This window comes from Carica papaya, chromosome 8 (assembly GCF_054855325.1).
Source record: "Carica papaya isolate Zhongbai chromosome 8, ASM5485532v1, whole genome shotgun sequence".
Taxonomy (NCBI): Eukaryota; Viridiplantae; Streptophyta; class Magnoliopsida; order Brassicales; family Caricaceae; genus Carica; species Carica papaya.
In genome coordinates, this window is record NC_142316.1 from 15,640,480 (window position 1) to 15,666,237 (window position 25,758).

The 25,758-nt window shown below is 45.8% G+C and overlaps 2 non-coding genes and 45 pseudogenes across 2 annotated transcripts; all 47 read left to right on the plus strand.

Annotated features, from left to right (window-relative positions):
- The first annotated feature begins 138 nt into the window (after positions 1-138).
- On the plus strand, positions 139-257 carry LOC148242293 (5S ribosomal RNA; annotated as a pseudogene).
- A 207-nt stretch (positions 258-464) lies between these two features.
- Positions 465-583, plus strand: LOC148242294 (5S ribosomal RNA; annotated as a pseudogene).
- A 205-nt stretch (positions 584-788) lies between these two features.
- Positions 789-907, plus strand: LOC148242295 (5S ribosomal RNA; annotated as a pseudogene).
- Positions 908-2,208: 1,301 nt separating this feature from the next.
- On the plus strand, positions 2,209-2,327 carry LOC148242296 (5S ribosomal RNA; annotated as a pseudogene).
- Positions 2,328-3,446: 1,119 nt separating this feature from the next.
- LOC148242297 (5S ribosomal RNA) lies at positions 3,447-3,565 on the plus strand (annotated as a pseudogene).
- Positions 3,566-4,126: 561 nt separating this feature from the next.
- Positions 4,127-4,245, plus strand: LOC148242298 (5S ribosomal RNA; annotated as a pseudogene).
- A 205-nt stretch (positions 4,246-4,450) lies between these two features.
- Positions 4,451-4,569, plus strand: LOC148242299 (5S ribosomal RNA; annotated as a pseudogene).
- A 561-nt stretch (positions 4,570-5,130) lies between these two features.
- LOC148242300 (5S ribosomal RNA) lies at positions 5,131-5,249 on the plus strand. Its single transcript, XR_015814881.1, has one exon. It is a non-coding gene; the product is annotated as a 5S ribosomal RNA (ribosomal RNA).
- A 204-nt stretch (positions 5,250-5,453) lies between these two features.
- On the plus strand, positions 5,454-5,572 carry LOC148242301 (5S ribosomal RNA; annotated as a pseudogene).
- A 524-nt stretch (positions 5,573-6,096) lies between these two features.
- LOC148242302 (5S ribosomal RNA) lies at positions 6,097-6,215 on the plus strand (annotated as a pseudogene).
- Positions 6,216-6,745: 530 nt separating this feature from the next.
- On the plus strand, positions 6,746-6,864 carry LOC148242303 (5S ribosomal RNA; annotated as a pseudogene).
- A 557-nt stretch (positions 6,865-7,421) lies between these two features.
- On the plus strand, positions 7,422-7,540 carry LOC148242304 (5S ribosomal RNA; annotated as a pseudogene).
- Positions 7,541-8,099: 559 nt separating this feature from the next.
- On the plus strand, positions 8,100-8,218 carry LOC148242305 (5S ribosomal RNA; annotated as a pseudogene).
- A 204-nt stretch (positions 8,219-8,422) lies between these two features.
- On the plus strand, positions 8,423-8,541 carry LOC148242306 (5S ribosomal RNA; annotated as a pseudogene).
- A 559-nt stretch (positions 8,542-9,100) lies between these two features.
- On the plus strand, positions 9,101-9,219 carry LOC148242307 (5S ribosomal RNA; annotated as a pseudogene).
- Positions 9,220-9,780: 561 nt separating this feature from the next.
- LOC148242308 (5S ribosomal RNA) lies at positions 9,781-9,899 on the plus strand (annotated as a pseudogene).
- A 561-nt stretch (positions 9,900-10,460) lies between these two features.
- LOC148242309 (5S ribosomal RNA) lies at positions 10,461-10,579 on the plus strand (annotated as a pseudogene).
- Positions 10,580-11,115: 536 nt separating this feature from the next.
- Positions 11,116-11,235, plus strand: LOC148242310 (5S ribosomal RNA; annotated as a pseudogene).
- Positions 11,236-11,795: 560 nt separating this feature from the next.
- On the plus strand, positions 11,796-11,914 carry LOC148242311 (5S ribosomal RNA; annotated as a pseudogene).
- A 561-nt stretch (positions 11,915-12,475) lies between these two features.
- On the plus strand, positions 12,476-12,594 carry LOC148242312 (5S ribosomal RNA; annotated as a pseudogene).
- A 205-nt stretch (positions 12,595-12,799) lies between these two features.
- LOC148242313 (5S ribosomal RNA) lies at positions 12,800-12,918 on the plus strand (annotated as a pseudogene).
- A 207-nt stretch (positions 12,919-13,125) lies between these two features.
- Positions 13,126-13,239, plus strand: LOC148242314 (5S ribosomal RNA; annotated as a pseudogene).
- A 206-nt stretch (positions 13,240-13,445) lies between these two features.
- LOC148242315 (5S ribosomal RNA) lies at positions 13,446-13,566 on the plus strand (annotated as a pseudogene).
- A 233-nt stretch (positions 13,567-13,799) lies between these two features.
- Positions 13,800-13,918, plus strand: LOC148242316 (5S ribosomal RNA; annotated as a pseudogene).
- Positions 13,919-14,124: 206 nt separating this feature from the next.
- On the plus strand, positions 14,125-14,243 carry LOC148242317 (5S ribosomal RNA; annotated as a pseudogene).
- Positions 14,244-14,450: 207 nt separating this feature from the next.
- On the plus strand, positions 14,451-14,569 carry LOC148242318 (5S ribosomal RNA; annotated as a pseudogene).
- Positions 14,570-15,130: 561 nt separating this feature from the next.
- LOC148242319 (5S ribosomal RNA) lies at positions 15,131-15,248 on the plus strand (annotated as a pseudogene).
- Positions 15,249-15,780: 532 nt separating this feature from the next.
- On the plus strand, positions 15,781-15,899 carry LOC148242320 (5S ribosomal RNA; annotated as a pseudogene).
- Positions 15,900-16,458: 559 nt separating this feature from the next.
- Positions 16,459-16,577, plus strand: LOC148242321 (5S ribosomal RNA; annotated as a pseudogene).
- Positions 16,578-17,134: 557 nt separating this feature from the next.
- On the plus strand, positions 17,135-17,253 carry LOC148242322 (5S ribosomal RNA; annotated as a pseudogene).
- A 206-nt stretch (positions 17,254-17,459) lies between these two features.
- LOC148242323 (5S ribosomal RNA) lies at positions 17,460-17,578 on the plus strand (annotated as a pseudogene).
- Positions 17,579-18,139: 561 nt separating this feature from the next.
- On the plus strand, positions 18,140-18,258 carry LOC148242324 (5S ribosomal RNA; annotated as a pseudogene).
- Positions 18,259-18,464: 206 nt separating this feature from the next.
- Positions 18,465-18,583, plus strand: LOC148242325 (5S ribosomal RNA; annotated as a pseudogene).
- Positions 18,584-18,790: 207 nt separating this feature from the next.
- LOC148242326 (5S ribosomal RNA) lies at positions 18,791-18,909 on the plus strand (annotated as a pseudogene).
- A 560-nt stretch (positions 18,910-19,469) lies between these two features.
- On the plus strand, positions 19,470-19,588 carry LOC148242327 (5S ribosomal RNA; annotated as a pseudogene).
- Positions 19,589-19,794: 206 nt separating this feature from the next.
- LOC148242328 (5S ribosomal RNA) lies at positions 19,795-19,913 on the plus strand (annotated as a pseudogene).
- Positions 19,914-20,120: 207 nt separating this feature from the next.
- LOC148242329 (5S ribosomal RNA) lies at positions 20,121-20,239 on the plus strand (annotated as a pseudogene).
- A 531-nt stretch (positions 20,240-20,770) lies between these two features.
- Positions 20,771-20,889, plus strand: LOC148242330 (5S ribosomal RNA; annotated as a pseudogene).
- Positions 20,890-21,094: 205 nt separating this feature from the next.
- On the plus strand, positions 21,095-21,213 carry LOC148242331 (5S ribosomal RNA). The gene has a single exon (XR_015815633.1). It is a non-coding gene; the product is annotated as a 5S ribosomal RNA (ribosomal RNA).
- A 206-nt stretch (positions 21,214-21,419) lies between these two features.
- LOC148242332 (5S ribosomal RNA) lies at positions 21,420-21,538 on the plus strand (annotated as a pseudogene).
- Positions 21,539-21,744: 206 nt separating this feature from the next.
- LOC148242333 (5S ribosomal RNA) lies at positions 21,745-21,863 on the plus strand (annotated as a pseudogene).
- Positions 21,864-22,425: 562 nt separating this feature from the next.
- Positions 22,426-22,544, plus strand: LOC148242334 (5S ribosomal RNA; annotated as a pseudogene).
- A 560-nt stretch (positions 22,545-23,104) lies between these two features.
- On the plus strand, positions 23,105-23,223 carry LOC148242335 (5S ribosomal RNA; annotated as a pseudogene).
- A 561-nt stretch (positions 23,224-23,784) lies between these two features.
- LOC148242336 (5S ribosomal RNA) lies at positions 23,785-23,903 on the plus strand (annotated as a pseudogene).
- Positions 23,904-24,106: 203 nt separating this feature from the next.
- On the plus strand, positions 24,107-24,225 carry LOC148242337 (5S ribosomal RNA; annotated as a pseudogene).
- A 207-nt stretch (positions 24,226-24,432) lies between these two features.
- LOC148242338 (5S ribosomal RNA) lies at positions 24,433-24,551 on the plus strand (annotated as a pseudogene).
- A 561-nt stretch (positions 24,552-25,112) lies between these two features.
- On the plus strand, positions 25,113-25,231 carry LOC148242339 (5S ribosomal RNA; annotated as a pseudogene).
- The last annotated feature ends 527 nt before the right edge of the window (positions 25,232-25,758 follow it).

A 25,758-nucleotide genomic window follows, 5' to 3' on the forward strand; every position in this document is an offset into this window, starting at 1 on the left:
CAAATGTCAGTCAAGACGCAGGGGCATTTTTACTAATATTTAAACGAGAAGGAGAGGTGAAGCGTGAACGCACCAGGAAACAAATGACGGGAGGGGGAAGAAAGGAGGAGTGTATTTATTTGCAGCGCGAAATGAAACAGGTACGATCATACCAGCACTAATGCTCTGGATCCCATCAGAACTCCGCAGTTAAGTGTGCTTGGGCAAGAGTAGTACTCGGATGGGTGACCTCCTAGGGAGTCCTCGTGTTGCATAAATTTTTTTTTCGGATGGGTCGTTCGACGTTACGCACGAATGGAATTATGAACTGCTGGTTCATTCGCAAAGGTGAGTCAAGAAGCAGGGGCATTTTAATCAATATTAGAACGAGAAGGAGAGGTGTAGTGTGAACGCACAAGGAAACAAATGATGGGAGGGGGGAGAGAAGGAGAAGGAGTGTATGCATTTTCAGCACGAAATGAAACAGGTGCGATTATACCAGCACAAATGCACCGGATCCCGTTAGAACTCCGCAGTTAAGTGTGTTTTGGCGAAAGTAGTACAAGGATGGGTTACCTCCTGGGAAGTTCTCGTGTTGCATCCATTTTTTTTCAGATGGGTCGTTCGACTTTACACGCGACTGGAACTATGGTCCGCTGGTTTATACCCAAATGTAAGTCAAGACGCAGGGGCATTTTAATTGATATTAGAAAGAGAACGGGAGGTGAAGTTTGAACGCACTTGGAAACAAATGACGGGAGGGGGAAGAAAGAACAAGGAGTGTATGTATTTGCAGCGCACAATTAAACAAGTGCGATCATACCAGCACTAATGCACCGGATCCCATCAGAATTTCGCAGTTAAGTGTGCTTGGGTGAGAGTAGTACTCGGATGGGTGACCTCCTGGGAAGTCCTTGTGTCGCACCTATTTTTTTTTCAGATGGGTCGTTCGAAATTACGCGTGACTGGAATTATGAACGGCTGCTTCATTGGCAAAGGAGAGTCACGGTGCCGGGGCATTTTACTTGATATTAAAACGAGAATGAGAGATGCAGAGTGCACGCAGAAGGAAACAAATGACGGGAGGGGGGATGGAAGGAGAAAGAGAGTATGTATTTGCCGCGCAGAATGAAACATGAGCGATCATACCAGCACTAATGCAACGGAATCTATCAGAACTCCGCAAGTTAAGGGTGCTTGGGCGAGAGTAGTACTAGGATGGGTTACCTCCTGCGAAGTCCATATATTTCACCCATTTTCTTGGGAAGTTCTCGTGTTGCACCCATTTTTTTGCAGATGATTCTTTCGATATTGCGCGCGACTTGAATTATGGTCCACAGGTTTATTCGCAAATGTGAGTCACAGCGCTGTGACATTTTAGTTGATATTTGAACGAGAACGGGAGGTGCAGTGCGAACGAACAAGGAAACAAATGATGGGAGGGGGAAGAAAGGAAAAAGAGTGTATGTATTTGCAGCACAAAACTAAACAGGTGCGATCATACCAGTACAAATGCACCGGATCCCATCAGTACTCCGCAGTTAAGTGTGCTTTGGTGAAAGTAGTACAAGGACGAGTTACCTCCTGGGAAGTTCTTGTGTTACACCCTTTTTTTTTTCAGATGGGTCGTTCGACGTTACGCGCGACTGGAACTATGGTCCGCTGGTTTATACGCAAATGTGAGTCAAGATGCAGGGGCTTTTTTACTGATATTAGAACGAGAAGGATAAGTGATGTGTGAACGCACCAGGAAACAAATGACAGGAGGGAGAAGAAAGGAGAAGGAGTGTATTTATTTGCAGTGCGAAATGAAACAGGTGCAATCATACCAGCACTAATGCACCGGATCCCATCAGAACTCTATAGTTAAGTGTGCTTGGGCGAGAGTAGTACACCTCCTGGGAAGTCCTCGTGTTGCACCAATTTTTTCTCGGATCACATTAGAACTCCGTAGTTAAGTATGCTTTAGCGAAAGTAGTAAAAGAATGGGTTACCTCCTAGGAAGTTCTCGTGTTGCACCCATTTTTTTTTTCAGATGGGTCGTTCAAAGTTACGCGCGACTGGAACTATGGTCCGTTAGTTTATACGCAAATGTGAGTCAAGACGAAGAGGTATTTTAATTGATATTAGAACGAGAAGGAGAGTTGAAGTGTGAACGCACCAGGAAACAAATGACGGGAGGGAGAAGAAAGGAGAAGGAGTGTATGTATTTACAGCACGAAATAAAAAAGGTGCGATCATACCAGCACTAATGCACAGGATCTCATCAGAACTCCGCAGTTAAGTGTGCTTGGGCGAGAGTAGTCCTCGGATGGATGACCTCCAGGGAAGTTCTTGTGTTGCACCCATTTTTTTTTTCAAATTGGTCGTTCGACGTTACGCGTGAATGGAATTATGAACCGCTGGTTCATTCGCAAAGGTGAGACACGGTGCCAGAGAATTTTACTTGATATTAGAACGAGAAGGAGTGATGTAGAGTGCACGCACAAGGAAACAAATGACGGGAGGGGGGATGGAAAGAGAAAGAGTGTATGTATTTGCAGCGCATAATTAAACATGAGCGATCATACCAGCACTAATGCAACGGATTCTATAAGAACTCCGCATTTAAGGGTGCTTGGGCGATAGTAACATTAGGATGGGTGACCTCCTGCGAAGTCATTATATTTCACCCATTTTCTTGGGAAGTCCTCGCGTTGTACCCATTTTTTTGCAGATGATTCTTTCGACGTTACGCGCGACTTGAATTATGGTCCGCAGGTTTATTCGCAAATTTGAGTCATGGCGCCGTGCATCTTACTTGATATTTGAACGAGAAGGAGAGGTGAAGTGTGAACGCACCAGGAAACAAATGACAGGAGGGGGAAGAAAGGACGAGTGTATGTGTTTGCAGCGTGCAATTAAACAGGTGCGATCATATTAGCACTAATGCACCAATTTTCTTCCAGACAAGTCATTTGACGTTACGCGCGACTGGAACTATGGTCCGCTGGTTTATCTGCAAATGTGAGTCAAGAAGTAGGGGCATTTTAATCGATATTAGAACGAGAATGAGAGGTGCAGTGTGAACGCACAAGGAAACAAATGATGGGAGGGGCGAGGGAAGGAGAAGGAGTGTATGTATTTTCAGCACGAAATGAAATAGGCGCGATCATAGCTGCACAAATGCACCGGATCTTATCAGAACTACGTAGTTAAGTGTGCTTTGGCAAAAGTAGTACAGGGATGGGTTACCTCCTGGGAAGTTCTCGTGTTGCTCCCATTTTTATTCAGATAGGTCGTTCGACGTTATGCACGACTGGAACTATGGTCCGCAGGTTTATTTGCAAATGTGAGTCACGACGCCGTGGCATTTTACTTGATATTTGAACGAGAACAGGAGGTGCAGTGCGCACGCACAAGGAAACAAATGACGGGAGGGGGAAGAAAGGAGAAGGAGAGGATGTATTTACAGCGCGAAATTAAACAGGTGCGATCAAACCAGCACTAATGCACCAGATCACATCAGAACTCCGCAGTTAAGTGTGCTTGGGTGAGAGTAGTACTCGGATGGGTGATCTCCTGGGAAGTCCTCGTGTAGCACTCATTTTTTTTCGGATGGGTCGTTCGATGTTACGCACGAATGGAATTATAAACCGCTGGTTCATTCATAAAGGTGTGTCACGGTGCCGATGCATTTTACTTGATATTAGAACGAGAAGGAGAGATACAGAGTGCACGCACAAGGAAACAAATGACGGGAGGGGGGATGGAAGGAGAAAGAGTGTATGTACTTACAGCGAAGAATGAAACATGAGCGATCATACCAGAACTAATGCAACGGATTCTATCAAAACTACGCAAGTTGAGGGTGATTGGGCGAGAGTAGTACTAGGATGGGTGACCTCCTGCGAAGTCCTTATATTTCACCCATTTTCTTGTGAAGTCCTCATGTTGCACCCATTTTTTTGCAGATGATTCTTTCAACATTACGCGCAACTTCAATTATGGTCCGCAGGTTTATTCGCAAATTTGAGTCATGGCGCCGCGGCATTTTACTTGATATTAGAATGAGAACGGGAGGTGCATTGCGCACGCACAAGGAAACAAATGACGGGAGGGGGAAAAAAGGAGAAGGAGTGGATGTATTTGCAGCGCAAAATTAAATAAATGCGATCATACTAGCACTAATGCACCGGATCCCATCAGAACTCCGCAGTTAAGTGTGCTTGGGAGAGAGTAGTTCTCGGATGGATGTCCTTCTGGGAAGTCCTCGTGTCGCACCAATTTTTTTTCAGACGGATTGTTCGACGTTATGCGCGACTGGAACTATGGTCCGCAGGTTTATTTGCAAATGTGAGTCACGGGGCCGTGGCATTTTACTTGATATTTGAATGAGAACGGGAGGTGCAGTGCGCACGCACAAGGAAACAAATGACGGGAGGGGGAAGAAAGGAGAAGGAGAGTATGTATTTGCAGCACGAAATTAAACAGGTGCGATCAAACCAGCACTAATGCACCAGATCACATCAGAACTCCGCAGTTATGTGTGCTTGGGCGAGAGTAGTACTCGGATGGGTGATCTCCTAGGAAGTCCTCGTGTAGCACTCATTTTTTTTCGGATGGGTCGTTTGATGTTACGCACGAATGGAATTATAAACCGCTGGTTCATTCATAAAGGTGTGTCACGGTGCCGGTGCATTTTACTTGATATTAGAACGAGAAGGAGAGATGCAGAGTGCACGCACAAGGGAACAAAGGACGGGAAGGGGGATGGAAGGAGAAAGAGTGTATGTATTTGCAGCGAAGAATGAAACATGAGTGATCATACTAGAACTAATGCAAGGGATTCTATCAGAACTCCGCAAGTTGAGGGTGCTTGGGCGAGAGTAGTACTAGGATGGGTGACCTCCTGCGAAGTCCTTATATTTCACCCATTTTCTTGTGAAGTCCTCGTGTTGCACCCATTTTTTTGCATATGATTCTTTCAACGTTACACGTGACTTGAATTATGGTCCGCAGGTTTATTCGCAAATTTGAGTCACGGCGCCGCGACATTTTACTTGATATTAGAACGAGAACGGGAGGTGCATTGCGCATGCACAAGGAGACAAATGACGAGAGGGGGAAGAAAGGAGAAGGAATGTATGTATTTGCAGCGCTAAATTAATCAGGTGCGATCATACCAGCACTAATGCACCGGATCCCATCAGAACTCTGCAGTTAAGTATGCTTGGGCGAGAGTAGTACTCGGATGGGTGACCTCCTGGGAAGTCCTCGTGTCGCACCCTTTTTTTTCAGACGGGTCGTTCGACGTTACGCGTGACTTGAACTATGGTTTGCTGGTTTATACGCAAATGTGAGTCAAGAAGCAGGAGCATTTGAATCGATATTATAACGAGAAGGAGAGGTGCAGTGTGAACGCACAAGGAAACAAATAACGGGAGGGGGAAGAAATGAGAAGGAGTGAATGTATTTGCACTGCAAAATTAATCAGGTACGAACATACCAGCACTAATGCACCGGATCCCATCAGAACTCCGCAGTTAAGTGTGCTTGGGCGAGAGTAGTACTCGGATGGGTGACCTCCTGGGAAGTCCTCGTGTCGCACCCTTTTTTTTTCGGATGGGTCGTTTGACATTACGCGCGAATGGATATATGAACCGCTGGTTCATTCGCAAAGGTGAGTCACGGTGCTTGGGCATTTTACTTGATATTAGAACCAGAAAAAGAGATGCAAAGTGGACGCACAAGGAAACAAATGGCGGGAGGGGGGATGGAAGGAGAAAGAGTGTATGTATTTGCAGCGCAGAATGAAACATGAGCAATCATACCAGCATTAATGCAACGGATTCTATCAGAACTCCCCAAGTTAAGGTTTCTTGAGCGAGAGTAGTACTAGGATGGGTGACCTCCTGCGAAGTCCTTATATTTCACCCATTTTCTTCGGAAGTCCTCGTGTTGCACCCATTTTTTTGCAGAGGATTCTTTCGACGTTATGCGCCACTTGAATTATGGTCCGCAAGTTTATTCGTAAATGTGAGTCACGGGAGGTGCAGTGCGCACGCACAAGGACACAAATGACGGGAAGGGGAAGAAAGGAGAAGGAGTGTATGTATTTGCAGCGCGAAATTAAACAGTTGCGATCATTCCAGAACTAATGCACCGGATCCCATCAGAACTCCACAGTCAAGTGTGCTTGGGCGAGACTAGTACTCGGATGGGTGACCTCTTGGGAAGTCCTCGTATCACACCAATTTTTTTTCAGACGGGTTGTTCGACAATACGCGCGACTGGAACTATGGTCCGCTGGTTTATACGCAAATGTGAGTCAAGAAGCAGGAGCGTTTTAATCGATATTAGAACGAGAAGGAGATGTGCAGTGTAAACGCACAGGGAAACAAATGATGGGAAGGGGAAGGGAAGGAGAAGGAGTGTATGTATTTTCAGCACGAAATGAAACAGGCGCGATCATACCAGCACAAATACACCGGATCCCATCAGAACTCCATAGTTAAGTGTTCTTTGGCGAAAGTAGTACATGGATGGGTTACTCTTGGGAAGTTCTGGTGTTGCACCCATTTTTTTTTCAGATAGGTCGTTCGACGTTACGCGCGACTGGAACTATGGTCCGCTGGTTTATACGCAAATGTGAGTCAAGACGCAGGGGCATTTTAATTGATATTAGATCGAGAATGAGAGGTGAAGTGTGAACGCACCAGGAAACAAATGACGGGAGGGGGAAGAAAGGAGAATGAGTGTATATATTTGCAGCACGAAATGAAACAGGTACGATCATACCAACACAAATGCACCGGATCCCATCAGAACTCCGCAGTTAAGTGTCCTTGGGCGAGAGTAGTACTCGGATGGGTGACCTCATGGAAAGTCCTCGTGTTGCGTCCATTTTTTTCAGATTGGTCGTTCGACGTTATGCATGAATGGAATTATGAACCGCTGGTTCATTCACAAAGGTGAGTCATGGTGCCGGGGCATTTTACTTGATATTAGAACGAGAATGAGAGACGCAGAGTGCACGCACAAGAAAATAAATGACGGGAGGGGGGATGGAAGGAGAAAGAGTGTATGTATTTTCAGCGCAGAATGAAACATGAGCGATTATACTAGAACTTATGCAACGAATTCTATTAGAACTCTCCAAGTTAAGAGTGCTTGGGCGAGAGTAGTACTAGGATGGGTGACCTCCTACGAAGTCTTTATATTTCACCCATTTTCTTCGGAAGTTCTCATGTTGCACCCATTTTTTTGCAGTTGATTCTTTCGACGTTGCGCGCGACTTGAATTATAGTCCGCAGGTTTATTCGTAAATGTGAGTCACGGCGCCGTGGCATTTTACTTGATATTTGAACGAGAACAGGAGGTGCAGTGCGCACGCACTAGGAAACAAATTATGGGAGGGGGAAGAAAGGAGGAGTGTATCTATTTAAAGCGCGAAATTAAACAGGTGCGATCATACCGACACTAAAGCACAGAAACCCATCAGAACTTTGCAGTTAAGTGTGCTTGGGTGAGAGTAATACTTGGATGGGTGACCTCCTGGGAAGGCCTCTTGTTGCACCCTTTTTTTTCGGATGGGTCGTTCGACGTTACGCGCGAATGGAATTATAAACCGCTGGTTCATTCGCAAAGATGAGTCACGGTGACGGGGCATTTTACTTGATATTAGAACGAGAAGGAGAGATGCAGAGTGCAAGCACAAGGAAACAAATGACGGGAGGGGGGATGGAAGGAGAAAGAGTATATGTATCTGCAGTGCAGAATGAAACATGAGCAATCATACCAGCACTAATGCAACGGATTCTATCAGAACTCCGTAGTTATGGGTGCTTGAGCGAGAGTAGTACTAGAATGGGTGACCTCCTACGAAGTCCTTATATTTCACCCATTTTCTTGGGAAGTCCCTGTGTTGCACCCATTTTTTTTAAGATGATTCTTTCGACGTTACGCGAGACTTGAATTATGGTCCGCAGGTTTATTCGCAAATGTGAGTCACGGCGCTGTGGAATTTTACTTGATATTAGAATGAGAACGGGAGGTGTAGTGCGCACGGACAAGGAAACAAATGACGGGAGGGGGAAGGAAGGAGAAGGAGTATATGTATTTGCGGCGTGAAATTAAACAGGTGCGATCATACCAGCACTAATGCACCGGATCCCATCTTAACTCCGTAGTTAAGTGTGCTTGGGCGAGAGTAGTACTCTGATGGGTGACCTCCTGGGAAGTCTTCTTATCGCACCAATTTTTTTCGGATGGGTCGTTCGACGTTACGCGCGAATGAAATTATGAACCGCTGGTTCATTCATAAAGGTGTGTCACGGTGCCGGTGCATTTTACTTGATATTAGAATGAGAAGGAGAGATGCAGAGTGCACGCACAAGAAAACAAATGACGGGAGGGGGAAGAAAGGAGAAGGAGTGTATGTATTTGTAGCGCGAAATTAAACCGGTGCGATAATAACAGCACTAAAGCACCGGATCCCATCAGAACTCTGCAGTTAAGTTTGCTTGGGCGGGAGTAGTACTCGGATGGGTGACCTCTTGGGAAGTCGTCGTGTAGCACTCATTTTTTTTCGGATGGGTCGTTCGACGTTACACACGAATGAAATTATAAACCACTGGTTCATTCATAAAGGTGTGTCACGGTGCCGTTGCATTTTACTTGATATTAGAACGAGAAGGAGAGATGCAGAGTGCACGCACAAAGAAACAAATGATGGGAGGGGGATGGAAGGAGAAAGAGTGTATGTATTTGCAGCGCAGAATGAAACATGAAGGATCATACCAGCATTAATGCAACGGATTCTATCAGAACTCCGCAGTTAAGGGTGCTTGGGCGAGAGTAGTACTAGGATGGGTGACCTCCTGCGAAGTCCTTATATTTCACCCATTTTCTTGGGAAGTCCTCGTGTTGCACCCATTTTTTTGCAGATGATTCTTTCGACGTTACACGCGACTTGAATTATGGTTCGCAGGTTTATTCGCAAATGTGAGTCACAGCGACGTGGCATTTTACTTGATATTAGAACGAGAACGGGAGATACAGTGCGGACGCACAAGGAAACAAATGACGAGAGCGGGAAGAAAGGAGAAGGACTATATGTATTTGCAGCGCAAAATTAAACAGGTGCGATCATACTAGCACTTATGAACCGGATCCCATAAGGTCTCCGCAGTTAAGTGTGCTTGGGCGAGAGTAGTACTCGGATGGGTGACCTCCTGGGAAGTCCTCGTGTTGCACCCATCTTTTTTCAGATGGGTCGTTCGACGTTACGCGAGAATGAAATTATGAACCGCTGGTTCATTCGCAAAGGTGAGTCACGGTGTCGGGGCATTTTACTTGATATTAGAATAAGAAAGAGAGATGCAGAGTGCACGCACAAGGAAACAAATGACGGGAGGGGGGATGAAAGGAGAAAGAGTGTATGTATTTGCAGCGCAGAATGAAACATGAGCGATCATACCAGCACTAATGCAACGAATTCTATCAGAACTCCGCAAGTTAAGGGTGCTTGGGCGAGAGTAGTACTAAAATGGGTGACCTCCTGCGAAGTCCTTATGTTTCACCCATTTTCTTGGGAAGTCCTCGTGTTGCACCCATTTTTTTGTAGATGATTCTTTCGACGTTACGCGCGACTTGAATTATGGTCCGGAGGTTTATTCGTAAATGTCAGTCACATCACCGTGGCATTAAACTTGATATTTGAACGAGAACGGGAGGTGCAGTGCGCACGCACAAGGAAACAAATAACGGGAGGAGGAAGAAAGGAGAAGGAGTGTATATATTTGCAGCACAAATTTAAATAGGTGCGATCGTACCAGCACTATAGCACCGGATCCCATCAGAACTCCCCTGTTAGGTGTGCTTGTGCGAGAGAAGTACTCGGATGGGTGACCTCTTGGGAAGTCCTCGTGTTGCACCCATTTTTTTTCTGATGGGTCGTTCGACGTTATGCGCGAATGGAATTATGAACCGCTGGTTCATTCACAAAGGTGAGTCACGGTGCTGGGGCATTTTACTTGATATTAGAACGAGAAGGAGAGATGCAGGGTGCACGCACAAAGAAACAAATGACAGGAGGGGAGATGGAAGGAGAAAGAGTGTTTGTATTTGCAACGCAGAATGAAACATGCGCAATCATACCAGAACTAATGCAACGGATTCTATCAAAACTCCCCAAGTTAAGGGTGCTTGGGCGAGAGTAGTATTAGGATGGGTGACCTCCTGCGAAGTCCTTATATTTCACCCATTTTCTTGGGAAGTCCTCGTGTTGCACCCATTTTTTTGCAGATAATTCTTTTGATGTTACGCACGACTTGTATTTTGGTCCGCAGGATTATTCGCAAATGTGAGTCACGGCGCCGTGGCATTAATCTTTATATTTGAACGAGAACGGGAGGTGCAGTGCGCACGCACAAAGAAACAAACGAGGGGAGGGGGAAGAAAGTAGATAGAGTGTATGTATTTGCAGCGTGAAATTAAAGTGGTGCGATCATACCAGCACTAAAGCACCGGATCCCATTAAAACTCTGCAGTTAAGTGTGCTTGGGCGAGAGTAGTACTCGGATGGGTGACCTCTTGGGAAGTCCTCGTGTTGCACCCATTTTTTTTTGGATGGGACGTTCAACGTTACGAGCGAATTAAATTATGAACCGCTGGTTCATTCGCAAAGGTGAGTCACGGTGCTAGGGTATTTTACTTGATATTAGAACGAGAAGGAAAGAAATGACGGGAGGGGGGATGGAAAGAGAAAGAGTGTATGTATTTGCAGCGCAGAATGAAACATGAGCAATAATACCAGTACTAATGCAACGGATTCTATCAGGACTCCGCAAGTTAAGGGTGCTTGGGCGAGAGTAGCACTAGGATGGGTGACCTCCTGCGAAGTCCATATATTTCACCTATTTTCTTGGGAAGTCCTCGTGTTGCACCCATTTTTTTGCAGATGATTCTTTCAACGTTACGTGCGACTTGAATTATGGTCCGCGGGTTTATTCACAAATGTGAGTCACGGCGCCGTGGCATTTTACTTGATATTAGAAAGAGAACGAGAGGTGCAGTGCGCACGCACAAGGAAACAAATGACGGGAGGGGGAAGAAAGGAGAAGGAGTGTATGTATTTGCAGGGCAAAATTAAACAGATGCGATCATACAAGCCACTTATGCACCGGATTCCATCAGGACTCCAAAGTTAAGTGTGCTTGGGCGAGAGTAGTACTCAGATGGGTGACCTCCTGGGAAGTCCTCGTGTTGCACCCATTTTTTTCGGATGGGTAGTTCGCCGTTATGCGCGAATGGAATTATGAACCGCTGGTTCATTCGCAAATGTGAGTCATGGTGCGGGGGCATTTTACTTGATATTTGAATAAGAATGAGAGATGCAGAGTGCACGCATAAGGAAACAAATGACGGGAGGGGGGATGGAAGGAGAAAGAGTGTATGTATTTGCAGCGCAGAATGAAACATGAGTGATCATACCAGCACTAATGCAACGGATTCTATCAGAACTCCGCAAGTTAAGGGTGCTTGGGCGAGAGTAGTACTAGGATGGGTGACCTCCTGCGAAGTCATTATATTTCACCCATTTTCTTGGGAAGTCCTCGTGTTGCACCCATTTTTTTGCAGATGATTCTTTCGACGTTATGCGCAACTTGAATTATGGTCTGCTGGTTTATTTACAAATGTGAGTCACGGCGCCGTGGCATTTTACTTGATATTTGAACGAGAATGGGAGGTGCAGTGCGCACGCACAAGGAAACAAATGACGGGAGGGGAAAGAAAGGAGAAGGAGTGAATGTATTTGCAGCGCGAAATTAATTAGGTGCGATCATACCAGCACTAATGCACCGGATTCCATCAGAACTCCACAGTTAAGTGTGCTTGGGCGAGAGTAGTACTCGGATGTGTGACCTCCTGGGAAGTACTCGTGTTGCACCCAACTTTTTTTAGATGGGTCGTTCGACGTTACGCGCGAATGTTATTATGAACCACTGTTTCATTTGCAAAGGTGAGTCACGGTGCCGGGGCATTTTACTTGATATTAGAACGAGAAGGAGAGATGCAGAGTGCATGCACAAGGAAACAAATGACAGGAGGGGGGATGGAAGGAGAAAGAGTGTATATATTTGCAGCGCAGAATGAAACATGAGCGATCATGCTAGAACTAATGCAACGGATTCTATCAGAACTCCGCAAGTTAAGGGTGCTTGGGCAAGAGTAGTACTAGGATGGGTGACCTCCTGCGAAGTCCTTATATTTCACCCATTTTCTTGGGAAGTCCTCGTGTTGCACCCATTTTTTTGCAGATAATTTTTTCGACGTTTCGCGCGACTTGAATTATGGTCCGCAGGTTTATTCGCAAATGTGGGTCACGGCGCCGTGGCATTTTACTTGATATTAGAACGAGAATGGGAGGTGCAGTGCGCACGCACAAGGAAACAAATGACGAGAGGGGGAAGAAAGGAGAAGGAGTGTATGTATTTGCAGCGCGAAATTATACAGGTGCGATCATACCGGCACAAATGCACCGGATCCCATCAGAACTCCGCAGTTAAGTGCGCTTGGGCGAGAGTAGTACTCGGATGGATGATCTCCTAAGAAGTCCTCGTGTCGCACAAATTTTTTTTTAGACAGGTCGTTCGACGTTACGCGCGACTGGAACTATGGTCCGCTGGTTTATACGCAAATGTGAGTCAAGAAGCTGGGGCATTTTAATTGATATTAGAACGAGAAGGAAAGGTGCAGTGTGAACGCACAAGGAATCAAATGATGGGAGGGGGAGGGAAGGAGAAGGAGTGTATGTATTTTCAGCACGAAATGAAACAAGTGCGATCATACCAGCACAAATGCACCGGATCCCATCAGAACTCTGCAGTTAGGTGTGCTTTGACGAAAGTAGTACAAGGATGGGTTACCTCCTAAGAAGTTCTCGTGTTGCACTCATTTTTTTTTTCAGATGTGCCGTTCGACGTTACGCGCGACTTGAACTATGGTCCGCTGGTTTATACGCGAATGTGAGTCAAGACGAAGGGGGATTTTAATTGATATTAAAACGAGAAGGAGAGGTGAAGTGTGAACGCACCAGGCAACAAATGACGGGAGGGAGAGGAAAGGAAAAGGAGTGTATGTATTTACAGCGTGAAATGAAACAGGTGCGATCATACCAGCACTAATGCACCGGATCTGAACTCTGCAGTTAAGTGTGCTTGGGCGAGAGTAGTACTCGGATGGGTGACCTCTTGGGAAGTCCTCGTGTTGCACCCAATTTTTTTCGGATGGGTTATTCGATGTTACGCGCGAATGGAATTATGAACCGCGGGTTCATTCGCAAAGGTGAGTCACGGTGTCGGGGCATTTTACTTGATATTAGAACGAGAAGGAGAGATGCAGAGCGCACGCACAAGGAAACAAATTACGGGAGGGGGGATGGAAGGAGAAATAGTGTATGTATTTGCAGCGCATAATGAAACATGAGCGATCATACCAGCACTAATGCAACGGATTCTATCAGAACTCCGTGGTTAAGGGTGCTTGGGTGAGAGTAGTACTAGGATGGGTGACCTCCCGCGAAGTCCTTATATTTCACCCATTTTATTGGGAAGTCCTCGCGTTGCACCCATTTTTTTGTAGATGATTCTTTCGACGCTACGCGCGAGTTGAATTATGGTCCGCAGTCTTATTCGCAAATGTGAGTCACGGTACTGTGGCATTTAACTTGATCTTAGAACGAGAACAGGAGGTGCAGTGCACACGCACAAGGAAACTAATGACGGGAGGGGGAAGAAAGGAGATGGAGTGTATGTATTTGCAGCGCGAAATAAACGAGGTGCGATCATATTATCACTAATGCACAGGATCCCATCAGAACTCTGCAGTTAAGTGTGCTTGGGCGAGAGTAGTACTCGAATGGGTGACCTCCTGGGAAGTACTCATGTCGCACCCATTTTTTTTCAGACGGGTCGTTCGACGTTACGCGCGACTGGAACTTTGGTCCGCTTGTTTATACGCAAATGTGAGTCAAGAAGCAGGAGAATTTTAATCGATATTAGAACGAGAAGGAGAGGTGCAGTGTGAACGCACAAGGAAACAAATGATGGGAGGGGGGAGGGAAGGAGAAGGAGTGTATGTATTTTCTGCACGAAATGAAACAGGTGCGATCATACCAGCACAAATGCACCGGATCCCATTAGATCTCCACAGTTAAGTGTGCATTGGCGAAAGTAGTATAAGGATGGGTTACCTCCTGGGAAGTTCTCGTGTTGAACCCATTTTTTTTTTAAGATGGGCCTTTCGACGTTATGCGCGACTGGAACTATGGTCTGCTGATTTATATGCAAATGTGAGTCAAGACACAGGGTCATTTTAGTTTATATTAGAACGAAAAGGAGAGGTGAAGTGTGAACACAATAGGAAAGATATGACGGGAGGGGGAAGAAAGGAGAAGGAGTGTATGTATTTGCAGCGCGCAATGAAAAAGGTGCGACCACACTAGCACTAATTCACCGGATCCCATCAAAACTCCGCAGTTAAGTGTGCTTGGGCGAGAGTAGTACTCGAATGGGTGACCTTCTAGGGAGTCCTCGTGTTGCTCCAATTTTTTTTAGAATGGGTCGTTCGACGTTACGCGCAAATGGAATTATGAATCGCTGGTTCAATCGCAAAGGTGAGTCACGGTGCCAGGTAATTTTACTTGATATTAGAATGAGAAGGAGAGATGCAGAGTGCACGCACAAGGAAACAAATGACGGGAGGGGGGATTGAAGGAGAAAGCGTGTATGTATTTGCAGCGCAGAATGAAACATGAGCAATAATACCAGCACTAATGCAACGGATTCTATCAGGACTCTGCAAGTTAAGGGTGCTTGGGCGAGAGTAGTACTAGGATGGGTGACCTCTTGCGAAGTCCTTGTATTTCACCCATTTTCTTGGGAAGTCCTCGTGTTGCACCCATTTATTTGCAAATGATTCTTTCGACGTTACGCACGACTTGAATTATTGTCCGCAGGTTTATTCGCAAATGTGAGTCACGGTGCCGTGGTATTTTATTTGATATTAGAACGAGAACGGGAGGTGCAGTGCGCAGGCACAAGGAAACAAATGACGGGAGGGGGAAGAAAGGAGAATGAGTGTATGTATTTACAGCACGAAATTAAATAGGTGCAATCGTACCAGCAATAATGCACCGGATCCCATCAGAACTCTGCAATTAAGTGTGCTGGGCGACAGTAGTACTTGGATGGGTGACCTCCTGGAAAGTGCTCGTGTTGCACCCATTTTTTTTCGGATCGGTCGTTCGATGTTACGCACGAATGGAATTATGAACCGCTGGTTCATTAGCATAGGTGAGTCACAGTACCGGGGCATTTTACTTGATATTAGAACGAATAGGAGAGATGCAGGGTGCACACACAAGGAGAAAGAGTGTATGTATTTGCAGCGCAGAATGAAACATGAGCGATCATACCACCACTAATGCAATGGATTCTATTAGAACTCCGCAAGTTAAGGGTGCTTGGGCGAGATTAGTACTAGGATGGGTGACCTCCTGCGAAGTCCTTTTATTTCACCCATTTTCTTGGGAAATCCTCGTGTTGCACCCATTTTTTTGCAGATGATTCTTTCGACGTTACGTGTGACTTGAATTATTGTTTGCAGGATTATTTACAAATGTGAGTCACGGCGTTGTGGCATTTTACTTGATATTTGAACGAGAATTGGAGGTGCAGTGCGCACGCACAAGGAAACAAAAGACGGGAGAGGGAAGAAAGGAGAAGGAGTGTATGTATTTGCAGCGCGAAATTAAACAGGTGCGATTATACCAGCACTAATGCACCAGATCCCATCAGAACTACGCAGTTAAGTGTGCTTGGGCGAGAGTATTACTCGAATGGGTGACCTCCCTGGAAGTCCTCGTGTTGCACCCATTTTTTTCGGATGGGTCATTCGATGTTACACGCAAATAGAATTATGAACCGCTGGTTCATTCGCAAAGGTGAGTCACGGTGCCAGGGCATTTTACTTGATATTAGAACGAGAAGGAGAGATGAATAGAGCACGCATAAGGAAACAAATGACGGGAGGGTGGATGGAAGGAGAAAGAGTGTATGTATTTACAGCGCAGAATGAAACATGAGCGATCATACCATCACTAATGCAACGGATTCTATCAGAACTCCGCAGTTAAGGGTGTTTGGGCGAGAGTTGTACTATTATAGGTGACCTCCTGCGAAGTCCTTATATTTCACCCATTTTATTGGGAAGTCCTCGTGTTGCACCCATTTTTTTACAGATGATTCTTTCGACGTTAAGCGCGACTTGAACTATGGTCTGTAGGTTTATTCGCAAATATGAGTCACGGCGCCGTGGCATTTTACTTGATATTAGAAAGAGAACGGGAGGTGCAATGCGCACGCATAAGGAAATAAATGACGGGAGGGGGAAGAAAGGAGAAGGATTATATGTATTTACAGCGTGAAATTAAATAGGTGTGATCATACTAGCACTTATGCACCGGATCCCATCAGAACTCCGCAGTTAAGTATGCTTGGGCGAGAGTAGTACTCGGATGGGTGACCTCCTGAGAAGTCCTCGTGTTGCACCCATTTTTTTTCGGATGGGTCCTTCGACGTTACGCACAAATGGAATTATGAACCGCTTGTTCATTCGCAAAGGTGAGTCACGATGCGGGGGTATTTTACTTGATATTAGAACGAGAAGGAGAGATGCAGAGTGCACGCACAAGGAAACAAATGATGGGAGGGGGGATGAAAGGAGAAAGAGTGTATGTATTTGCTGCGCAGAATGAAACCTGAGTGATCATACCAGCACTAATGACACGGATTCTATCAGAACTCCGCAGTTAAGGGTGCTTGGGCGAGAGTAGTATTATTATGGGTGACCTCCTGTGAAGTCCTTATATTTCACCCATTTTATAGGGAAGTCCTCGTGTTGCACCCATTTTTTTGCAGATGATTCTTTCGACGTTACGCGCGACTTGAATTATGGTCCGCCGGTTTATTCGCAAATGTGAGTCACAGCGCCGTGGCTTTCTACTTGATATTAGAACGAGAACGGGAGGTGCAGTGCGCACGCACAAGGAAACAAATGACGGGAGGGGGAAGAAAGAAGGAGTGTATGTATTTGCAACGCGAAATTAAACAGGTGCGATCATACCAGCACTAATGCACCGGATCCCATCAGAAATCCGTAGTTAAGTGTGCTTGGGCGAGAGTAGTACTCTGATGGGTGACCTCCTAGGAAGTCCTCGTGTCGCTCTAATTTTTTTTCAGACGGGTTGTTCGACGTTACGCACGACTGGAACTATTGTCTGCTGGTTTATACGCAAATATGAGTCAAGAAGCAGGGGTATTTTAATCGATATTAGAACGAGAAGGAGAGGTACAATGTGAACGCACAAGGAAACAAATGATGGGAGGGGGAAGGGAAGGAGAAGGAGTGTATGTATTTTCAGCACGAAATTAAATAGGCGAGATCATACCTGCACAAATGCACCGGATCCCATCAAAACTCCGCAGTTAAGTGTGCTTTGGCGAAAGTAGTACAAGGATGGGTTACCTCCTTGGAAGTTCTCGTGTTGCACCCTTTTTTTTTTCAGATGGGTCGTTTGACGTTACGCGCGAATGGAATTATGAACTGCTGGTTCATTAGCATAGGTGAGTCACGGTACCGGGGCATTTTACTTGATATTAGAACGAGTAGGAGAGATGCAGAGTGCACGCACATGGAAATAAATGACGGGAGGGGGGATGGAAGGAGAAAGAGTGTATGTATTTGCAGCGCAAAATGAAACATGAGCGATCATACCAGCACTAATGCAACTGATTCTATCAAAACTCCACAGTTAAGGGTGCTTGGGCGAGAGTAGTACTAGGATGGGTGACCTCCTGCGAAGTCCTTATATTTCACCCATTTTATTGGGAAGTCCTCGTGTTGCACCCATTTTTTTGCAGATGATTCTTTCAACGTTACGCGCAACTTGAATTATGGTCCGCAGGTTTATTGGTAAATTTGAGTCACGGCACCGTGCCATTTTACTTGATATTTGAACGAGAACAGGAGGTGCAGTGCGCACGCACAAGGAAACAAATGACGGGAGGGGGAAGAAAGGAGAAGGAGTGTATGTATTTGCATCGCGAAATTAAACAGGTGCGATCATACCAGCACTAATGCACCGGATCCTATTAGAACTCCACAGTTAAGTGTGCTTGGGCGAGAGTAGTACTCGGATGGATGACCTCCTAGGAAGTCGTCGTGTCGCACCAATTTTCTTTCAGAGAAGTCGTTCGACATTACGCGCGCCTAGAACTATGGTCCGTTTGTTTATCGGCAAATGTGAGTCAAGAAGCAGGGGAATTTTAATCGAAATTAGAATGAGAAGGAGAGGTGCAGTGTGAACGCACAAGGAAACAAATGATGGGAGCGGGGAGGGGAAGAGAAGGAATGTATGTATTTTCAGCAGGAAATGAAACAGGTGAGATCATACCTGCACAAATGCACCGGATCCCATCAAAACTCCACAGTTAAGTGTGCTTTGGCGAAAGTAGTACAAGGATGGGTTACCTCCTGGGAAGTTCTCGTGTTGCACCCATTTTTTTTCTCAGATGGGTCGTTCGACGTTACGCGCGACTGGAACTATGGTCCGCTGGTTTATATGCAAATGTGAGTCAAGACGCAGGGGCATTTTAATTGATATTAGAACGAGAATGAGAGGTGAAGTCTGAACGCACCATGAAACAAAAGACGGGAGGGGAAAGAAAGGAGACGGAGTGTATGTATTTACAGCGCGAAATTAAACAGGTGCGATCATACCAGCACTAATGCACCGGATCCAATCAGAACTCTGAAGTTAAGTGTACTTAGGCGAGAGTAGTACTCGGATGGGTGATCTCTTGGGAAGTCCTCGTGTTGCACCCATTTTTTTTCGGATGGGTCGTTCGACGTTACGCGCGAATGGAATTATGAACTGCTGGTTCATTAGCATAGGTGAGTCACGGTACTGGGACATTTTACTTGATATTAGAACGAGTAGGAGAGATGCAGAGTGCACGCACATGGAAACAAATGACGGGAGGGGGGATGGAAGGAGAAAGAGTGTATGTATTTGCAGCGCATAATGAAACATGAGCGATCATACCAGCACTAATGCAACTGATTCTATCAAAACTCCACAGTTAAGGGTGCTTGGGCGAGAGTAGTACTAGGATGGGTGACCTCCTGCGAAGTCCTTATATTTCACCCATTTTATTGGGAAGTCCTCGTGTTGCACCCATTTTTTTGCAGATGATTCTTTCGACGTTACGCGCAACTTGAATTATGGTCCGCAGGTTTATTGGCAAATTTGAGTCACGGCGCCTTGCCATTTTACTTGATATTTGAACAAGAACGGGAGGTGCAGTGCGCACGCACAAGGAAACAAATGACGGGAGGGGGAAGAAAGGAGAAGGAGTGTATGTATTTGCATCGCGAAATTAAACAGGTGCGATCATACCAGCACTAATGCACCGAATCCCATTAGAACTCCACAGTTAAGTGTGCTTGGGCGAGAGTAGTACTCGGATGGATGACCTCCTGGGAAGTCGTCGTGTCGCACCAATTTTCTTTCAGAGAAGTCGTTCGACGTTACGCGCGCCTAGAACTATGGTCCGCTTGTTTATCAGCAAATGTGAGTCAAGAAGCAGGGGCATTTTAATCGAAATTAGAACGAGAAAGAGAGGTGCAGTGTGAACGCACAAGGAAACAAATGATGGGAGCGGGGAGGGGAAGAGAAGGAATGTATGTATTTTCAGCAAGAAATGAAACAGGTGAGATCATACCTGCACAAATGCATCGGATCCCATCAGAACTCCGCAGTTAAGTGTGTTTTGGCGAACGTAGTACAACGATGGGTTACCTCCTGGGAAGTTCTCGTGTTGCACCCATTTTTTTTTTCAGATGGGTCGTTCGACGTTACACGCGACTGGAACTATGGTCCGCTGGTTGATACGCAAATGTGAGTCAAGACGCAGGGGCATTTTAATTTATTTTAGAACGAGAATGAGAAGTGAAGTCTGAACGCACCAGGAAACAAATGACGGGAGGGGGAAGAAAGGAAAAGGAGTGTATGTATTTGCAGCACGAAATGAAACAGGTGTGATCATACTAGCACTAATTCACCGGATCCCATTAGAACTCTGCAGTTAAGTGTTCTTAGGCAAGAGTAGTACTCGGATGGGTGACCTCCTGGGAAGTCCTGATGTTACACCCATTTTTTTTCGGATGGGTCGTTCAACGTTATGCGCGAATGGACTTATGAACCGCTGTTTCATTCGCGAAGGTGAGTCACGGTGCCGGGGCATTTTACTTGATATTAGAACAAGAATAAGAGATGTAGAGTGCACGCACAAGGGAACAAATGACGGGAGGGGGGATGGAAGGAGAAAGATTGTATGTATTTGCAGTGCAGAATGAAACATGAGCGATAATACCAGCACTAATGCAACGGAATCTATCAGAACTCCGCAGTTATGGGTGCTTGGGCGAGAGTAGTACTAGAATGGGTGACCACCTGCGAAGTCCTTATATTTCACCCATTTTTTTGCAGATGATTCTTTCGACGTTACGCGCGACTTGAATTATGGTCCGCAGGTTATATTCGCAAATGTGAGTCACGGCGCCGTGGCATTTTACTTGATATTAGAACGAGAACGGGAGGTGCAGTGCGCACACACAAGGAAACAAATGACAGGAGGAGGAAGAAAGGAGAAGAAGTGTATGTATTTGCAGCGCGAAAGTAAACCGGTGCGATCATACCAGTACTAATGCACTGGATCCCATCAGAACTCCGCAGTTAAGTGTGCTTGGGCGAGAGTAGTACTCGGATGGGTGACCTCCTAGGAAGTCCTCGTGTTGCACCAATTTTTTTGCAGATGATTCTTTCGACGTTACGCGCGACTTGAATTATGGTTTGTAGATTTATTAGCAAATGTTGGTCACGGTGCCGTTGCATTTTACTTTATATTTGAACGAGAACGGGAGGTGCAGTGCGCACGCACAAGGAAACAAATGACGGGAGGGGGAAGAAAGGAGAAGGAGAGTATGTATTTGCAGCGCGAAATTAAACAGGTGCGATCATACCAGCACAAATGCACCGGATCCCATCAGAACTCCGCAGTTAAATGTGCTTGGGCGAGACTAGTACTCGGATGGGTGACCTCTTGGGAAGTCCTCGTATCGCACCAATTTTTTTCCAAACGGGTCGTTCGATGTAACGCGCGACTGGAAGTGTGGTCCGCTGGTTTATACACAAATGTGAGTCAAGAAGAAGGAGGATTTTAATCGATATTAGAATGAGAAGGAGAGGTGCAGTGTGAAAGCACAAGGAAACAAATGATGGGAGGGGGAAGGGAAGGAGAAGGAGTGTATGTATTTTCAAAACGAAATGAAACAGGTGCGATCATACCAGCACAAATGCACCGGATCCCATCAGAACTCTGCAGTTAAGTGTGTTTTGGCGAAAGTAGTACAAGGAAGGGTTACCTACTGGGAAGTTCTCGTGTTGCACCCATTTTTTTTTCAGATGGGTCGTTCGACGTTACGCGCGACTGGAACTATGGTCCACAGGTTTATACAAAAATGTGAGTCAAGACACTAGGGCATTTTAATTGATATTAGAACGAGAAGGAGAGGTGAAGTGTGAACGCACCAGGAAACAATTGACGGGAATGGGAAGAAAGGAGAAGGAGTGTATGTATTTGCAACGTGAAATGAAAGAGGTGCGATCATACCAGCACTAATGCACCGGATCCCATCAGAACTCCGCAATTAAGTGTGCATGGGCGAGAGTAGTACTCGGATGGGTGGACTCCTGGGAAGTCCTCGTGTTGCACCTAGTTTTTTTCGGATGAGTCGTTCTACGTTACGCGCGAATGGAATTATGAACCGCTGGTTCATTCACATAGGTGAGTCACGGTGCCGGGACAATTTACTTGATATTAGAACGAGAAGGAGAGAAGCAGAGTGCACGCACAAGGAAATAAATGACAAGAGAGGGGATGGAAGGAGAAAGAGTATATGCATTTGCAGCGCAGAATGAAACATGAGCGATCATACCAGCACTAATGCAACGGATTCTTTCAGAACTCCGCAAGTTAAGGCTGCTTGGGCGAGAGTAGTACTAAGATGGGGTGACTTCCTGCGAAGTCCTTATATTTCACCCATTTTCTTGGGAAGTCCTCATGTTGCACCCATTTTTTTGCAGATGATTCATTCGACGTTACGCGCGACTTGAATTATGGTCCGTAGGTTTATTCGCAAATGTGGGTCATGGCGTCGTGGCATTTTATTTGATATTAGAACAAGAACGGGAGGTGCAGTGCGCACGCACAAGGAAACAAATGATGGGAGGGGGAAGAAAGGAGAAAGAGTGTATGTATTTGCAGTGCAATATTAAACAGGTGCGATCATACCAGCACTTATGCACCGGATCCCATCAGGACTCCGCAGTTAAATTTGCTTCGGCGAGAGTAGTACTCAGATGGGTGACCTCCTGGGAAGTCCTCGTGTTGCACCCATTTTTTTCGGATGGGTCGTTCGACGTTACGCGCGAATGGAATTATGAACCGCTGGTTCATGCGCAAAGGTGAGTCACGGTGCGGGGGCATTTTACTTGATATTAGAACGAGAAAGAGAGATGCAGAGTGCATGCACAAGGAAACAAATGACGGGAGGGGGGATAGAAGGAGAATGAGTGTATGTATTTGCAGCGCAGAATGAAACATTAGTGATCATACCAGCACTAATGCAACGGATTCTATCAGAACTCCGTAAGTTAAGGGTGCTTGGGCGAGAGTAGTACTAGGATGGGTGACCTCCTGCTAAGTCCTTATATTTCACCCATTTTCTTGGGAAGTTCTCGTGTTGCACCCATTTTTTTGCAGAAGATTCTTTCGACGTTACGCGCGACTTGAATTATGGTCCGTAGGTTTATTCATAAATATAAGTCACATCGCCGTGGCATTAAACTTGATATTTGAATGAGAACGGGAGGTGCAGTGCGCACGCACAAGGAAACAAATAACGGGAGGGGGAAGAAAGGAGAAGGAGTGTATGTATTTGCAGCGCGAAATTAAAAAGGTGCGATCATACCAGTACTATTGCACTGGATCCCATCAAAACTCCGCAGTTAAGTGTGCTTGGGCGAGAGTAGTACTCGGATGGGTGACCTTCTAGGGAGTCCTCGTGTTGCTCTAATTTTTTTTAGAATGGGTCGTTCGACGTTACGCGCAAATGGAATTATGAATCGCTGGTTCAATCGCAAAGGTGAGTTACGGTGCCAGGTAATTTTACTTGATATTAGAATGAGAAGGAGAGATGCAGAGTGCACGCACAAGGAAACAAATGACGGGAGGGGGGATTGAAGGAGAAAGCGTGTATGTATTTGCAGCGCAGAATGAAACATGAGCAATAATACCAGCACTAATGCAACGGATTCTATCAGGACTCTGCAAGTTAAGGGTGCTTGGGCAAGAGTAGTACTAGGATGGGTGACCTCTTGCGAAGTCCTTGTATTTCACCCACTTTCTTGGGAAGTCCTCGTGTTGCACCCATTTATTTGCAAATGATTCTTTCGACGTTACGCACGACTTGAATTATTGTCCGCAGGTTTATTCGCAAATGTGAGTCACGGCGCCGTGGCATTTTACTTTATATTATAACGAGAACGAGAGGTGCAGTGCGCACACACAAGGAAACAAATGACGAGAGGGGGAAGAAAGGAGAAGGAGTGTATGTATTTGCAGCGCGAAATTAAACAGTTGCCATCATACCAGCACTAATACACCGGATCCCATCAGAACTCCGCAGTTAAGTGTGCTTGGGCGAGAGTAGTACTCAGATGGGTGACCTCCTGGGAACTCCTCGTGTCGCACCAATTTTATTTCAGACGGGTCGATCGACATTACGCGCGACTGGAACTATGGTCCGTTAGTTTATACGTAAATGTGAGTTAAGAAGCAAGGGCATTTTAATCGATATTATAACGAGAAGGAGAGGTGCAGTGTGAACGCACAAGGAAACAAACGATGGGAGGGGAGAGGAAAGGAGGAGTGTATGTATTTTCAGCACGAAATCAAACAGGTGCGATCATACTAGCACAAATGCACCGGATCCCATCAGAACTCCGCAGTTAATTGTGCTTTGGCGAAAGTAGTACAAGGATGGGTTATCTCCTGGGAAGTTCTTGTGTTGCACCTATTTTTTTTTTAGATGGGTCGTTCGACGTTACGCGCGACTTGAACTATGGTCCGCTGGTTTATCCGCAAATGTGAATCAAGACGTAGGGGCATTTTAATTGATATTAGAACGAGAATGAGAGGTGAAGTGTGAACGCACTAGGAAACAAATGACGGGAGGGGAGAAGAAAGGAGAAGGAGTGTATTTATTTGTAGTGCGAAATGAAACAGGTGCGATGATACCAACACTAATGCACCGGATTCAATCAGAACTCTGCAGTAAAGTGTGTTTGGGCGAGAGTAGTACTTGGATGGGTGACCTCCTCGGAAGTCCTCGTGTTGCACCCATTTTTTTTCGGATGGGTCGTTCGACGTCACGCGCGAATGGAATTATGAACCGCTGGTTCGATCGCAAAGGTGAGTCACGGTACCGTGATATTTTACTTTATATTAGAACGAGAAAGAGAGATGCAGAGTGCACGCACAAGGAAACAAATGACGGGAGGGTGGATGGAAGGAGAAAGAGTGTATGTATTTGTAGCGCAGAATGAAACATGAGCGATCATACCAGCACTAATGCAACGGATTCTATCAGAACTCCGCAAGTTACGGGTACTTGGGTGAGCTTAGTACTAGGATGGGTCACCTCCTTCGAAGTCCTTATATTTCACCCATTTTCTTGTGATGTCCTCGTGTTGCACCCATTTTTTTGTAGATGATTTTTTCGACGTTATGCATGACTTGAATTATGGTCCGCAGGTTTATTCTTAAATGTGAGTCACGGCGCCGTGGCATTTTACTTTATATTAGAACGAGAACGGGAGGTGCAGTGCGCACGCACAAGGACACAAATGACGGGAGGGGGAAAAAAGGAGAAGGAGTGTATGTATTTGCAGCGCGAAATTAGTCAGGTGTGATCATACCAGCACTTATGCACCGGATCCAATTAGAACTCCGCAGTTAAGTGTGCTTGGGTGAGAGTAGTACTCAGATGGGTGACCTCCTGAGAAGTTTTTGTGTTGCACCCATTTTTTTTGGATGGGTCGTTTGACGTTACGCGCGAATGGAATTTTGAACCGCTGGTTCATTCGCAAAGGTGAGTCACGGTGCCGGGGCATTTTACTTGTTATAGAACGAGAATGAGAGATGCAGAGTGCACGCACAAGGAAACAAATGACGGGAGGGGGGATGGAAGGAGAAAGAGTGTATGTATTTGCAGTGCAGAATGAAACATGAGCGATCATACTAGCACTAATGCAACAGATTCTATCAGAACTCTGCAGTTAACGGTGCTTGGGCGAGAGTAGTACTAGGATGGGTGACCTCCTGCGAAGTCCTTATATTTCACCCATTTTCTTGGGAAGTCCTCGTATTGCACCCATTTATTTGCAAATGATTCTTTCGACGTTACGCGCGACTTGAATTATGGTCCGCAGGTTTATTCGCTAATGTGAGTCACGGTGCCGTGGCATTTTACTTGATATTAGAACGAGAACGCGAGGTACAGTGCGCACACACAAGGAAACAAATGATGGGAGGGGGAAGAAAGGAGAAG